Consider the following 11,508-nt stretch of genomic DNA (forward strand, 5'->3'; position numbering starts at 1 on the left):
TCAGGCCACATCGATTTGACACAGATCCCCACAGTCTCTCCTCTGATCCAGGACTCCTCATCATTCACTGTGTAAATGATGAAGACTTTGCTAATGACCGTGTAGAAGTGAAGTTCCCTCACAGACTTCCTGGCACATCCAGCCCTCCCCTGTGGTAACAATCACCGAGCTTCCACTGCCCCGAGTCCTTGATGGAGAACTTGAGTGGCCCATACGTTCCGACAGCTTCACCTGCCCCTCTGCTCCAGGAGTTCTTTATCGACCACTGTGTGATGATAAAGACATTGCCAATGACCGTGTAGAGGCAAAGTTCCCTCACAGACTTCCTGGCACATCCAGCCCTCCCCTGTAGTACACTCACGAACTTCCACTGCCCCGAGTCCTTGATGGAGAACTTGACTGGCCCATATGTTCCCACAGCTTCACCTGCCCCTCTGCTCCAGGAGTTCTTTATCGACCACTGTGTGATGATAAAGACATTGTCAATGACCGTGTAGAGGCAAAGTTCCTTCACAGCTCTCCCTGGGCCTCCTCCTGCTGTCGGTACCCCCCCTCCCCCCCAGATGTTGGGGCAATCCTGCTGCTGCCTAGTATTCCATTCCTCACTTCACTCAGCCGACATCCTTCCCCAGAGGCACGTTACCTCAGCTTATTTAGGAGGCCCACCCCCTGCCAATACCCATTGGGGATTGGTCAGGGCTCCCACATGAGCTGCCTGCCACTCCAGTTCCAGGCCCAGCCCCTCTTCCAGAACATTCTCCCTGGAAGCAGGGGAGGCGCCTCAGAACTAGAGCACAGGTGGTCACACCCACTGCTACTCTGACCACTCCCAGCCCCCCAGATCAAAACAGACAGGCCTAGATTGCAGCATAGACCTGCCTAAATTTACCTGTACTGACAGTTCCTAGTAAAAAAACCTATTACTAGCTATTACTATTGGTAGAGGGTGCTACATATATATATATGACTTGGTAAAATTAATATGATGTCTAATCAGTATAATTAAAAAAAGCGAATAAGGGGGAAATACAACAAAAGAGCTTGTAGAATTAAAATAGCACTGATGGGATAAAATAAGATAAAATGACAAGAAGAGTAGATGTATTATTTAGGCTATATCTAGCTAGTTAAAAATTCCTGATAAAACAGTTCAGATCAAATTCAATGTTCAATCCCGGAGGTGCAAAAGTGTCTAATATAAAAATCCATTTGGCTGAGGGTCCTTACTTTATGGCTACCCCACCAGTGTTTTTTATATGGTTCTATCCCCCAATATTTCATGTGGGTGGGGTCTTTTTTGTTAAGTGTGGCAAAATGTTTGGAAACCCTATGTTTATCAAATCCTTTCACAATATTTTGTACATGTTCTTTAATGCGTACTTTCAGGGGTCTTTTTGTGCATCCTATGTATTGCAACCCACAGCTACATTCCAAGGAATAGACAGCTCCCTCTGTATTGCAACATGAAGTCATTAACCTCGTAGGTATTGCCTGTGCTAGTGGATGTGAACTGAAATTTCTTTTCAACTGGGCGTTTTGTTTTAGTACATGCAAAGCACCGTTTGCATGGGAAGAAACCTTTACCTGTAAAGAACGTAAACCCCCTTGAGGGTGGATCCGGGATACTTTTAACCACTTCAGCCACGGAAGGATTTGCCCCCTCCCCGACCAGAGCACTTTTTGCGATACGGCACTGCGTCGCTTTAACTGACAATTGCGCAGTCATGCGGCGTTGCACCCAAACAAAATCTACATCCTTTTTTTCCGCACAAATAGAGCTTTCTTTTGGAGGTAAAAGATCTTGGAGATGTTTATCCTTCAGCAATATGTGCCAATGCCGTTTATTGATTTTTTTTCAATCTTTTTGTATTGTGCATTATAGTCCAAGATAATTTGTACTGTGTCTACCCTGGATCCATGTTTTATCCTATCTTTGATGAGTTCATTGAGGTCCATTTCTGCTACATCTGATATTTTCTCTATTATGTATTTGTTATCATAGCCTTTTTTGATAAATCCGTGCCCCATTTTATCTGCTTGAACTAAAAAATATATTTTTTTGGGGTACAGTTTCTTCTTTAGGCGCATCAGTTGACCTTTAGGGATATTGTAAAGCCAATTATGGTGGTGTCAGCTCTCTAATGGGGGATAGCTATTTTTTGTCTACGTTTTTAAAATGTGTTTTTGAACTAAGTGCACACCCTTCTTCTGTCATTTCCAAATCAAGGAAAAAAGATATGATCTTTTTACTGATATCCCAAGTTAGTTTAATGTTTCTGTTGTTGTTATTCAATTTTTCTAGAAAATAAAACCAACTGGTTCTGTTCGCCTTTACATAAAATGAAGATGTCATCGATATATCTTTTGAAGAGGACACGTTCAGTCGGTGTATCTATCAAAACAATTTCATCTTCCCATTGGGCCATGAATAAGGCCTGCTACACTGGGTGCAAATTTTGCTCCAATAGCACCTCCTGTTCTTTGATGGTAGTAATCACGGTTATACCAGAAGTAGCTATTCTTCAAGCACAAATCCAGACATTTAACGAGATATTTCCTCTGGATGCAGGGTAGTATGGTATGTGTCCTTAATCCCCATTTTGTTGCTTCCCATGCCTGATGATGAAGTACTATGGTATAAAGCGAGGACACATCCGCTGTGACCATTATCCATAGGCCTTCTTCTTTAGGTATCCCTTCTAGAATTTGGAACATTTGTTTTGTGTCTCTAAGGTACGCTCTCGTATTCTGTACGGCTGTGTCAGGGCTGGGCTCAGTCCTTTTTTCTCTGAGCTGGCCGCTCAGCTGTCAGCTAATTGCCAGCTCCTATCTCTCTCTAAAGTAATTTAGCTGTTGATGATCCTGCTCGTCAGTCCTGCCTACTTAAGCCGTCCAGCCCAGAGGAGCTCTGCCTTCCCCTTGGTCAACATCACGAGAAACATCTCCTGCGTTTCTGTTTAAAGACTGGCTTTGCTGACATCCCTTCTGGCTCCAGATCCTGCTTGCTGTTCCACTACTTTGATCCTTGACTTCTGGCTTGGCTGACTATCCGTTCCGGTTACTGAACTTTGGCTATGTTTTGACTACGTTTGTTCTTTTTACTTTTTTTATTAAACATGTGTGATTTAACTGTACTTCTGTCTTGGTCCGATTTCATGGTTTCTGACAGGCTGGCTGTAAATAGTTATCTATATATTAGCCAATTCTAGCAGTAAGGGAGTCTATCCCATTCACTATTGGTCTGGGGGCAGGGTTCACCTTATCTTTATGAAACTCTGGTAGTGAATATATAATGGGTGTGCAACAGGATTCGGGTATTAGAAAGAAATTTGGCCTCTTTTTTAGTCATAGTTTTTTTTTCAGGAATACCCACTAGAAAATGGGCGCTATACTATTTGTTCTCACAGGACTACAAGAAAATGTTAGGATACAATACTAAACCTATTTAAAGACACTTCCAGTGCTAGTATCTATTCCCTGGTGAAGCCACGTGACCGTGACGATACGTGTCGGAATACACGGGCACCGGAAGTGACCCCAGGCTGCGAGCTCCCTGCTCGTTTTTTGTTTTATCCGTTTTTACCTGCTTTTATGTGAGTACCACATCTTGGCTGTTATTTAAATAAACATTTAGTGTTACATACTTCACCACTGGGATCCCCCGTTCTTTCTTTCTATATGATTTGATGTGTCCATTTGGGAGGATTTCTATTGCCACTTGACCTATATAAAGGAGATATATCCCAATAAGAAGCACCTACCAGGATACCATATTGCCATCGATAGGATATCCTTAGGGTGACCTATTACAGTACCCTGGACCACCGTTGACTAGTGTACGCTGTAACCTTACAGTGGTAAGGTAAGGAGCCATTTCACCCGGAGGTGCGATTTACACCGAAAAAAAAAACCTTTTATTCACACCATCACACTAACACAGCGGGTTAGTTGGAAATCAGCACTTTTGCTTCCCGCACTTTATTCACCAGCGATTATTCGAAGATTTACGTTCATTTTGGACATAACCCCTTTCCCTCATCGTTTTTTTTGGCAATAGCACTTTATTTAGTTTGGGACAGCACTGGACTAGATACCATCCCTTTGAACTATTGCCACTTTCATTGCACATTGGAAGTCATCACCTATATTCTGAGTATTTTGCACTTTAGATTGTATATTGTTTACGTTGTGCTTTGGTGAAGCAATTTATATTATTAATATTCCTTTGGAGTTTATTACTCTGAATATTTTGCACTTTACAGTAGTCACTTAGCACTTGTATATTTGTTGATTATCACTTAGAGCGCAGCACCATCTATTGATTTTATAATGCATATTTTATTTGGCTAGCGTTTGACCAATCCGGTGTTTGCTGCAACTAAGGACCCGATTTTTTTCTCAGGTTAGGTAGCGCGGGAATATTAATTATATCTATGGATGAAAGGTTTAGCACTGGGAAACACTTTTTGAAAAAGAGAAAAAATGAATTTTATATAGAACTACAGTATAAAGATCAGACCAAAATGAGGGACAAATGAGGAGGAAAGAGGGACAGGGGGATATTGTTCCAAATCAGGGACAGTTGGGAGCTATGTGAATGGACAGGAGACAAGAGGCTCCTCTCCATTCATAAACCGAAGCATCGTAAACACAGATTACAATGCTCAGTTATGAATGGACAGTCAGTGATCACGGACTCTGTGCATTTGGAGAGGGGGAACCGGAGGAGCGCTCCAAGGGGGAGTGGAGGAGGAGGGGGGATTGGAGTGGCACATAGAGAGAAGCCAGAGGAGGACAGGGGAGAGGGACCGGAGGACCCACAGAGGACGACGGGGGGACCAGAGGAGCATACGGAGGGGGACCGGAGGAGGATGGGGGGGGGGGGTACCAGAGAAGTGCACAGAGGGGGAGTGGAGGAGGATGGGGGGGAGGGACCGGAGGACCCAAGGAGGGGAACCGATGGAGGACAGGAGGGGATGAGCACACAGAGGGGGACCGGAGGAGAACAGGGGGGGCAGAGGAGGATGGGGGGATCGGAGCAGCACACAAAGGGAGACCGGAGGAGGATGGGGAGATCGGAGGAGCACGGGGGGGGACCGGAGGAGGATGGGGGATCCTGCAAATACTTGGTATCGGCACCGATACCAATACTAGCATGGGTTTCGGGACAACCCTAGTCAAAAGTGTTAATGTCTGATTTGTCCGCCGTAATATCACAGTCCTGCTATATGTTACTGATCACCGCCATTACTTAGTAAAAATAAATAAATAAAATAAAAATTCCATAAATCTATCCCATAGTTTGTAGACGCTATAACTTTTGCACAAACCAATCAATATATGCTTATTGGGATTTTTTTAGTTTACCAAAAACATGTAGAAGCATACATATTGGCCTAATTTTTTTACTTTCAAAAGGTTTTTATTTTCTTATAATAAAATAAAGAGAGACGTTTATACAGAAAAGAATGAAAAGCACATGCAAGGTACAAATTGGAAAGAAATTTACAAGTCATGAGATTACTAAACATGAACTCGGGGTGGAGAATTATGTGAATAACCAAAAACCCACAAATTGAATTTCTATTCTCCTACGAATTATATCGGACTTGTATATTACCTGCTGCCTCCCACCTAAGCAGTTGCTACAGGTAAGGGGGTCTTAGAGTTAGAGATGTGAACCCCCTCCTGGGATAGGAAAGGAGCGAAGGGGCATCTGCCTCCCCGGCACCCCTGATGGGAGCTTACTGTGCCGGGGTATGGGACACCAGTTTACCTCGTTCCCCTAAAGGGAGGAACACCATTCAAAATTAACGGTCTCTAGGGAAGAACCCCAGTAATATACCATTGGATGAAGTCAGGTTCCCTGAGTGGGAGGGAGGAAAGCCGGTTCCCAGATAAGTTTAAATTTGTGTGCTGAGTCTGTGAGGATGCTAGCCAGTCCTGGGCATAATCCAAGAAACGTTCCTGACGGCTGCCCTTATTGAGACTGGGGGTTGCTTCCATGCCTTAGCCAGTGTTATTTTGGCTTCTAATAGTATAAAGTGTATTCATTTACGGTTACATTTGGAGATCATTGGGATAAGTGCATTCAGTAGAGTGTGCTCAGGAGACCTGGGAATCTCACAGCCCGTGACCTTGAATGCAGTGGCTAGAACTGATTGCCAAGTCTCCAGGCTCCATTGGATTTGGAGGTCTTCCTCCCAGGCTAACATATATGGAGATTTTCCTGAAGGCTGGGAAAGTGATGCATACATGACTGAGATGCCTCCCCTCTGCTCCATGGCTTGACCACACCAAAGGTCATTAATTGAGATTTTGGGAGGTTTGGGTTAATCTATCCAGATGCTGTGGAGAAAGTGTTTGGTTTGGTTGTACCGGAACCGTTCTGATTGTGGTAGGTCAAGTTTGCTGAAGCAGTGGGCTAGGGTGACGGGGGCTCTAGATGTAAAGTAATGTCCTATTCGGTACAGCCCCTTGTTAAGCCACCACTGAAAAGCCTTTATGTCCATCCCTGGAGGAAATTTCAGGTTACGTTACAAATGCGTCAGGGGGCTTCATCTCTGAGATAAGATTTGGATTGGATCTTAATTTGTCCCACAGCACAAAGGAGTGGGAGAGCGTGGGGCCAAGGATTGGAGGTTGATTTCTAGAATGGTCCCAGAGTAGAGAGTCCAGTGTGTAATGAGGCACCGCCTGGCCTTCTATCTGAATCCAGTCTGGTTTTTCCCTATTAGAGTAAATTATAGAGAACTGGGCTATTCTGGATGCTAGGTAATATCTGTGTAGGTGTGGAAGACCCAGCCCCCCATGTTTACGAGAGAGGTAAAGGGTCTGTTGTTTTATCCTATATCCTGAAACCCCCCATATAAACTTTAGTATTTTGCTCTGGAAGGACCTAAGGTGATCCCTCAGTGGGATGGGGAGGGATCGAAAAAGGTAAAGAAACCTAGGGAGCATTGTCATTTTGACGGGATTTATTCTCCCTATCTCTAGAGGATTTGTTTAGACCAAGACTTCAGGTCTTGTTCTAGTTTATGAAACATGGGAGGGTAGTTTTTGGCATAAAGCGTGTCGAATTTAGTGGTGAAGGAAATGCCTAAGTACTTGATGGGTGAATCATTCCAGTTGAATTGGAAGTTTAGTTTCAGCAAGGAAACCATCTCGGGGGTGAGGGAGGTGTTTAGGGCTTGAGATTTTGAATAGTTTTCCTGGAGGCCTGAGATGTTTGCAAAGGAGGTTAGAGTCTTACACAGATTAGGGAGGGAGGTTAGGAGCGAGGTGATGAAGAGAATCAGGTCGTCGGTAAATAGACCACATTTGTTTACCTGGAGACCGCATGAAACCCCTTTGATATCGGAATTTTCTCGTATTGCTATCGCTAGTGTCTCTATGGCTATGGCGAATATCAAGGGTGATAAAGGGCAGCCCTGTCTAGTACTTCTAGCAATGTGGATTGGGGGGGAGTAGTATCCTTGTAGGCATATTAGTGCTGTGGGAGAAGAGTTGAGAGATTTCATGATTCCTAAAAAGTGGTTTCCAAACCCCCAATGGTCTAAGAGCATGAAGATATATGACCAGAACACTGAGTCGAACGCTTTCTGTATATCCAGAGAGAGCAGCATTCCCTTTTGTCTGGTTCCCCTGGGCCAGTTGGATTGTAGGATTGAGACTATATCTATGGCTCGTCTGGTTTGAGGGTGTAGTCCCTTTTCATTGGGTTCGTCTCTTGCCAAACATCTGCCAGGCCTTGTGAATGTACAAGTCTAGCAAATTTGAGGCTGGCCCTAGTTGGACGGGTCAGGATTATTTTGGATGGGTTGGACTTATCTAGCCCTTGGTCGAACGCTACGTTGGAGTCCCCTCCGAGTATGGGGGTCCCCTCTAAGAGGGGATTCAGTGTTGTCATAAATGATTGAAAAAACTTATATTGGCCCTTGTTGGGGGCTTAGTAGGAGATAAAGGAGAATAAATGTCCGTCTATGAACCCTTTAACCAGGATAAATCTGCCTTCCGGGTCTTTATAATCCACCTGCAAGGGAAAATTGCAAGTTTTGGAAAATAGAATTGCTACACCTTTAGACTTGCCCTCTGCCTTTGCCAGGTAGAACAAGGGGTACTGATGGTGCAGGTAATTGGGGCTGTACCGCTTAGGAAAGTGGATTTCTTGAACCATGATAACATCTACTTTGAGGGAGTTGTAGCTATCGCATATCTTTCTCCTTTTGAGGGGAGAGTTAAGGCCCTGGGTGTTATGTGTAGCTATATTAAGTGTGGGTCTGGGAGCATTAGCCATGGAGCAGAAGTGGGAGGATGCTGTCTTGTTCTGCGTCACTTACCGTCAGATGGGACTGGTGTCGATTTCCCATACAGAAGAGCCTTCCAAACTGAAGCACTGTAAGCTTAGGAATCTTGTGATGAACCTGAAGGGTGACTGAGAAAAAAAACAACTGTTAATTTTCCCCTTGGGTGACTGGAGATAGGAGAGAGGGGAATAGAAAAGAGTGAATGAGTGAAGACAATAGCAAGGGAAGACAAGGAGGCTTTAGAGAGCATCTTCAGTGATTTTAGACTGGCTCCCTGGGGGAAAAGCAACCCCCAGGCACTGAGTCAAACAAATCGTCTGCTCGACTAAGGGCAGACAACCTATCCCGCAGAGACGAAGGAGTCTGAGGAATAGGTGGAGGCACATGCCCGGCACCCAGCACTATGGCGCCTATTTGAACATTAATTAACTTTAGAGAAATTAATCACAGAGTACTCATATTCCCTTAAGAGGAATTACGTCATACCCCCAGACATTTCTTTGTGGCGGAACCCCCCCTCCTACCCCATCCGAAGGCAGGGAGGGGGGGTACCAGATATGTTACATAGCCCTTATTGGAGCCAGAGATGTGCTCAATAGTAATTGCCGAGACTTTCATTATCGGGGGGCTGTTCATAGCCAGTAAACAAAATTTTGCGGAGAAGAGAGATCTCAAAAAAGGCTAAATCCGGGGTCGTCCAGGCTGACCCGGAAACAAAAAACTGGGAAAAAAGTGAAGAAAAAAATATTTCTGACAAAAGAGTCTAGAACAGAACTTGTGGAGCTGGAGCTCCTTTCAGCAGGGTAGGAAGTCCCTGGTGTCCACTATCTCGAGGAGGTGAGGATAAAAGTGTAGATTGCAACAGTCATTTCCTAACTTCAGGTCTTTCGTTCTCTTCGTCTTCGGCTTGCTCCACAGGGTGGTCAGATGACTTGTGGGCGATGGACGTTTTGCTGAATTGAATGCAGTGTTGGACGTGTCCATATCTGCTTCCAGTGAAATGAGCTTCAGGGATAGGAGGATTTTCTCCCCTTCTTGAAGATTGGTAAAGGAGTAATGCTTGCTCTTGAAGTACAATTCAACAGCAAATGGGAAGGTCCACCAGTATTGAATGTCCTTTTGGGCTAGGACTGATAGAAGGGGTTTCAGGGCCCGTCTCCTCTGGATCGTGGAGGGGGACAGGTCGGCAAAAATGAGCATTGAGAGACCGCAACATGATATCTGTTTCATCTCTATGGATTGCGTCATTGTCTCCTCCTTGACCAGGTAGAAGTGAGGTTTTGCGATGATCTTCCTGGGGGAACCATCCTTTCTTGGGGGACCCAGAGCTCTATGGACTCTGTCTAATTCCAATCGGTGTTGCGGTATGTTCGGGATCAAGGATTTGATTATCTCCTGGGTTGCCTGGGAGACATCAGCAATGGACTCAGGCAGGCCTCTAATCCTGAAATTGTATCTTCTGGATCTGTGTTCTAGCTCATCAATCCTGGAGAGGGCCGAGTCGAGCCTGTCTTGAAGTGTCTGAATGTGGTCAGAGTTTTGGTTGGTGGTTGCCACTGTCATGTCTAGTTTGTTCTTGATGGCTTCCATCCTAGAACCCAGGTTCTGGAAATCAGCTTTGATGTCCCCAGTTATCTTTGCTGCTGTGGAGGCAAGCCCTCTCTCCAGTAGTTCTGATAGCTTCAGGAAGAGGTCATCTTGTTGGAAGTATGCGTCTTGAGCCAGGGATGCGGGGAAGGAGACCCCCTGGTGTGGTGTTAAAGCAGGCCCGGCTGGTGAAAATGCACTTTCCCCAAAGCCTCGGCCGATTAATGATTCAGTGGATGCTGGGGAGGGTGTCACTTGCTGTTGTAGCACATTCTGGCTTGCAGGGGTGTATGTGAGGGACGCAAGGGCTATCACTTGCCTGAGTTCTGCTTGTTCCTCCGTGCCTGTAGCGTGCTGCTGGGCCACGGCGGCCATCTTGGTACACCCTGTTGGCGCTGCTTGTTCAAATTGCAGCCCGAGGTCTCTGCAGGTCTGGATCCTAGTCATGCGGGGGGTGTCTCTGGTCGATGCGGGGTCCGGATTGCTTATTGTGGCTGGTTTTTAGCTGCTTTGTATGGAGCTGTAGGCGCCGTTGGGTCTGGGTGTGATGGAGCTCTGGATCAAGCGGCCATCTTGGAAACTCTGCACATGCGCACTCCCATATTGGCCTAAATTTATGAAGAAATAGAATAATTCCCCAAATTAATCAATTCAGAAATTGGATGAAAGGTTTAGCACTGAGAAACACTTTTTGAAAGATAAAAAGTCCATTTTATATACAACTATATAGATCAGACCAACATTATGGACAAGTAAACACAAATTACAATGCTCAGTTATGAATGGACGGTCAGTGATTACTGACTCTGTGCATTCGGAAAAGGAAGGAGCCGGTAAATTACATATTTACCGGCTCCTTACTCCGCTCTCCATCCTGAAAGATCTGGGACAGGGGGGGACAGAGGAAAACGGGGGGAGGGGGGGATTGGAGGAGCACACAGGGGGGAAACGGAGGAGGAGGGGGGGACCGGAGGAGCGCACAGAAGGGGAGCGGAGGAGGACGCGGGGGGGTTGGAGAAGCACGTGGAAGGGGACTTGAGGAAGATGGGGGGGTGGACCAGAGGAGGGAATGAAGGGGGATCGCACGGAGGGGGAGCGGAGAAGCACACGGACGAGGAGCGGAGGAGGACGGGAAGGGGATAGGAGGAATGCACTGAGGGGGAGCGGAGGAGGAGGGGGGGAATCAGAGGAACACATGGAGGAGCACAGAGGAGGAGGAGTGGAGGGGGATCAGAGGACCACACAGGAGGGGGAGCGGAGGAGAAGTGGAGGGGGATCAGAGGAGCATACAGAAGGGGGAGGAGAAGAGGATGGGGGGGACTGGAGGAGCGCACCAAGGGGGAGCGGAGGAGGAGGGGGGGATCAGAGGAGCACACAGAAGGGGACCAGAGGAGGACAGGGGGGGCCCGAGGAGCCCATGGAGGAGCACAGAGGAGGACACAGAGGGGAGCCAGAGGACAGGGGGAGAGACCAGAGGACCCATGGAGGAGGACGGGGGGGAGATCGGAGGAGCATACGAAGGGGGACTGGAGGAGGACAAGGGGGGAGCAGAGGAGAAGTAGGGGGGGACCGGAGGAGCCCATGAAGGAGGAGTGGAGGAGGAGTGGAGGGGGAT

This window comes from Aquarana catesbeiana, linkage group LG01 (assembly GCF_042186555.1).
Source record: "Aquarana catesbeiana isolate 2022-GZ linkage group LG01, ASM4218655v1, whole genome shotgun sequence".
NCBI lineage: Eukaryota > Metazoa > Chordata > Amphibia > Anura > Ranidae > Aquarana > Aquarana catesbeiana.